The 4874-nt window shown below is 53.1% G+C and overlaps 1 long non-coding RNA gene across 1 annotated transcript; it reads left to right on the forward strand.

The window, feature by feature from the left end:
* The first annotated feature begins 2738 nt into the window (after window positions 1–2738).
* LOC147911564 (uncharacterized) lies at window positions 2739–4833 on the forward strand. Its single transcript, XR_015550850.1, has 4 exons — window positions 2739–2792; window positions 3635–3783; window positions 4081–4343; window positions 4701–4833. It is a non-coding gene; the product is annotated as an uncharacterized LOC147911564 (long non-coding RNA).
* The last annotated feature ends 41 nt before the right edge of the window (window positions 4834–4874 follow it).

The following is a 4874-nucleotide window of genomic DNA, read 5'->3' on the forward strand; positions in this document are numbered from 1 at the left end:
CCTTAGACCCATTCAACTTGACTTCTAAAGTCCTATAAATCCTCTACAAAAATTTGAAATATAGGAGCATTCAGGGAAAAAGATGATTGGAACTTCTTTGTATTAATAACTAATTTAACATTGAATTTGCCAGTAGCCAGATTTATTTTGAGCATTTTTTTCTTTATGACATTTCAAATCATTTGGAGGAGTACTAAGCAACACTGTAGATTGCAGGGCAGGGCACTAGTCTCTAAAAAGACTGTCCTCACCACCTTGCCTTCTAAAGGGAATTAACTTTGTTTCTTGAAACTTTTCTGAAATAACAGTCTGGTGATTCACGTTGCAGAGAATCTTGTTAAGTAATTTTGTATTTAGTTGTTGGCCTCTACTAATTGTGTGTGTATGTGTGTGTGCCTTTTTCATTCTAGCTTTCCTGTGATGTTCTTGAGGGGAATGTGTACTTGGCATGCAATAGATAGTCTTTGAGTTTATAATTTATGGTGACCCACCATCCTTGTTTATTCAGGGCAGAGGGGTTTTCCAGGACACAGGACGTTTAGTGTTCAAACCAGGGCAGTCCAAGACAAACCGGGATGGTTCCTCATCTGATGAGCCAGGCCCTGGGCCACATGCATGGGGACCTGGAGGACCAGAGAGACCTTGTCCCACCTCCGTGGAATTTATATTGTATTTGGGAATTTGGATTTTAGACAGTTAGTGATGAGAGTGATGTGGGAGTTTGGCACAAGGTGACTCAACCTGAGGGGACAGGGAAGCCCTCTTGAGAAGGACTGATATTTAGCTTGAGAGCTAGAGATGGGACTGGATTTAGCTAGTTGGAGGGTTAGACTGGAGTGAGGGTGTGGGAGTGTGTTCAAGAGAGCGTTTCAGATAGAGGGACCCGCATGAGGACACCCCTGAAGCAGAGAGCCTGGTGTGTCCATGACCTGAGAAGAGGGATGGCTGAGCCGAGTCAACACAGGGGGAGGGGTGTGAGCCACACCGGCGAGGGGGGACAGGCAGGACCAGATCAGGGGTGACTTGGGACTCTGTTCTAAGGCCAGTGGGAAGACTCTGGAGAGATGCGAGTAGAAGGAGGATGTGATTAGCGTTTGGTCTAAGCACGTGGGTTCAGATGGACTTCATGGTTAAGAATGTAGACTTAAGAGGCGAGATGGGAGGTGCTGAGAATAAGATGAGGAATAAGGTGACTGTTCCCTAGGCCTGGGTGATGGCTGTGGAGCAGGAAAGAAGTAGAAAGAAAAGACCTCGGAGTGTAGAACCGAGAGAACGTTAACGGTGCTTTCTTGCCTGCATGTGTCAGATGGCACAGGGCACTGACTGTTCTCCTCGCTGCTGTCCGTGCAGACCTGCAGGCGCCCCCTCACCCAGGTCTGTGTGTTCACCCCTCTTTGTCACTCACAGGCCCCCCTCCACATCCTAAAGGAAGTCAGGCCTTACTTGTGAGGGGGTTGTCTCACATGGGAGACACCGAGGAGAGCAACTCCAGACATCAGAGCAACCCCTTCAGCCTCTCCCTCAGCCTCTTCCCTTCCCCTCTCTCGCTTTCCACACCCAGAAGGACCCCTGCTCAGTATTCCACGTCCCCAGGTTCTCCCTCCCCCAGGCTTGAGAAGGGTGGGGCAGCCACTGGGGTGGACATCATCTGCACCTTCCACTCTGACCCCCGCAGGTCCCAGGCTGGACAGAGAGTGACTCTACTGGGAGCCGCGCCATGAGACCCAGGGCGTCACCCACCTGGGCTCCCTCACCCTGGACGGGGACAGCCTCTACGTCAGTGGTGAGGGGCTGGGCTACAGCCACACTCTCTCTCCCAGTCAGAGTTCTGTGTTGCCTCCGTTGCTCTAAAGTGAGCTATGATCCATCTCTCTATGCTCCTGGTCTGGGATCAGTCTTCTCATCACTGTGTGATCACTGGGTCCAGCCACCTTCCATCTCGTTGCCTCCCCCCCGAACACCACTCCCCACTTCCCCTCTGCTTTTCCCACAAAGGTCCCTACATCCTCCCTCTCCCTTAATCCTTTATGTTCACCCCAACTCTTGCTCAGCTTCTCTCGCCTTCTCTCCACAGATTACACCTATGGAGCTGCAGCCCCGACTACCACCAGTGAGTATTCCTGGCCCTGATGTCCTGGGTCCCGTCCGCATTTGGGGTTGGGGAGCACTTGTTCTCCTTCACCCGCTGTCCTTGGTGAGGGAAGCACCTGGAAGGACCCTAATTCATCCCTTCTCTCCCACCCGGGTTCTGGTGGAGAGTCCTAGCCCAGTGTGAGAAAGCCTTAGACACATACGTCTTCTCCACCACATTCTGACCCCACATGGTTTTCACTTTAATTCTCCTGAAGCCCCACCCTTGGTCCTCCTTTTCCAGGTATCCCATCTGTCTGTCCAGTTTTCTGCCCGTCCATCTGTCTCTCCTCCGAGTTCAGTCTCTCTTGTTCACATATCTGTCTCTCTTGGGCTCCTCTCCTCCACAGGCTTGCTCATCCCTCTACTCACACAGTCATCCGTCCTCTCACTCTCATTTATGCTTCACCTGTGAATGGTGGTCCTGGGACAGCCACTGCTGGAGCCCGGGTGAGCCTGGGTGCTCCTCCCACTCTGGCCCTCCCTGATGACAGCCCTCGCCACAGCTCCCGAGCCGGCCACCACGTCCCTGCATACTTGATCATCAACTGTGCCACCAGAAGCCACCACAGGTATCTGGGGGACCCTTTTCCTTCCCAAGAGAAGCTCTCCAGCCCCACTCCTCCACCAGCCAGTTGTGATCCAGGAGCTGGGAAGCCAGGGTGTGAAATTTTGGTTTTAGGGCAATCATGCTGATCACAAAGATTATACCGAGGATTCAGTCTAAGGCCAGCCCTCAGAGAGCCCCTAATTGTGAAATTAATGCACCATTATAGTACAATGTGGGATGTTTCGGGGAGAGGCGCCTGGCATAATTTGGAGGGGAAGAGCTTGCTAGAGAAAGTTTCACCAGAATGGAGTCTTTAAGAATAAGTAGGAGGGACCCTGGCAACTAGAGGATGAAGGGTTTTCCTGGCAGAGAGGATTCCATGATCAAAGGCTCCGGTCAGAAACAACATGCCCTATGGGGAGAATTGAAATGAATTTGGGTTGCATGAAGCAAAACTTTTAACCTGCAGTAGATGGATAAAATGAGACTGAAAGGTCAGCAGGAGCCAGATTGAGTAGAGCCTTGGGTGCTAGGTCAAGAAGGTTGAACTAAACACTGAAGGCCATAGGGAGCCATGGGTGGTACTAGAGCAGTGGTGGCCCTAGTGAGGTATTGATTTCAGAAAGATTCTTCTAGTGGTCCATGTAGAACATCCTTTAGACAGAGCATCCAGTGAGCCTGCTGTGGTGTTGGTCCAGGTGAAGGAAGTTAAGACATGAGCTGGGACAGGGATGGAGAGAGGGAGTGTATGTGAGGACCAGTGCGCAACTGGAATTGGTGTTACTGGGAGGGAGGAGGAGCTGAGCAGATGTGCTGGTTCTGACTTGGGTGACCACACGGGTGGGTGGTGGTGCCACTGGGAGAGAAGACGACAGATGATAATGAGTGCAGGACTCTGGTGTGGTCTCAGGCCAGATCTCAGTGATGGCCATCGCTCTCCCTCTCGTCTTGCAGCTTTGGGGCACAACCTGAAGACCCTCACAGTCACCTTCCCCATCTCCACCCTCCGGTATTCATCAGACAGGAGCAACGGCTCAGCCACGTTCAACTCCACTGAGAGGGTCCTGCAGAGCCTGGGGAGACCCTGGTCCCAGCAGCTCCTGGTGGGTTAAATCCCACCCAGCCCCTCCCCCTCTCCCTGTCCCTCCTGCTCCTCCTCCTCCTCCTTCCTCCCCAGCTGGGTCCTTGTTCAAGAAGAGCAGCCTGGGCCTCTTCTCCTTGAGTTGCAGACTGGTCTCCCTCAGGTGAGACCCTCCCCTGAGCATTTGCCCCTAATGACCACTTTTGTCACCACCCCTCTCTGTCTCCCCCCGTCCTCCCATTTCCTCCTTCCTGTTCTGGCCCCCACCCCAGAGGTTTCAGGACCTCTCTCTAGAGTCCCCACATCCCTCTCTCCCCAGGCCTGAGAAGGATGGGGAAGCCAGCAGTGTGGACGCCGTCTGCACCTACCATCCTGACCCCGTGGACCACCATGCCTCTGTGCTGGGAGCGGAGAGTCTCCACCTGTCTGCTCTTCCTCTCGGTGGCTCCAGGCTCTGCAGCCCAGAGTTTATCCATCCAGAGAGAGCACCAGCTACATTTCCACATCATCAGCTGGAAGCTCAGCAACGCAGAGCCCACATCCTCGGAGTACACCGCCCTGCTGAGGGACACCCAGGACCAGGTGGGTTCTCCCCTCTCGCGATCGCTCCTTGCCCCTGAGGGCACCGGGTCATTCCTCCATCTGACTTACATCTGTTAACGTGATTGTTTCCAACCCTTCACTTTCCCTGCGTGCCTGGGTTCTCTCAGTGTCCGGAGGTGATGTCCTAGCTGCCTTCCCCATTTTCTCCACATGAGTAAACTGAAGCTCAGTAATGGGATTATTGTGCCTAAGGTCACAGAGTGAGTTAGGGGCAAGAGCCAGGATTTGAAGTCAGGTCTCCCTTGATCCAAGGTCTGTGATCTTTCACTGGTTCCCGAGTGTCCCCCTGCATCTCCAAGAGACCTCCATCTCACCCACGCTTCGTGCTTGTTCTAGGTCACCAAGCTCTATAGAGGCGGCCAGCTGTGAGACATATTCCACTCCTGCCTGGTCACCAACTTGATGTAGGTTGAGGAGATTGGAAGCATTGGCTGAGCTGGTGGCTGATGGCTCTGAGCTCCTGTGACACATCCTTGATCTGGAAGTCACTGACATGGTGCCCAGTCTTCC

Source organism: Ceratotherium simum, unplaced genomic scaffold (genome assembly GCF_057802395.1).
Source record: "Ceratotherium simum simum isolate JZ-2026a unplaced genomic scaffold, ASM5780239v1 HiC_scaffold_43, whole genome shotgun sequence".
Taxonomy (NCBI): Eukaryota; Metazoa; Chordata; class Mammalia; order Perissodactyla; family Rhinocerotidae; genus Ceratotherium; species Ceratotherium simum.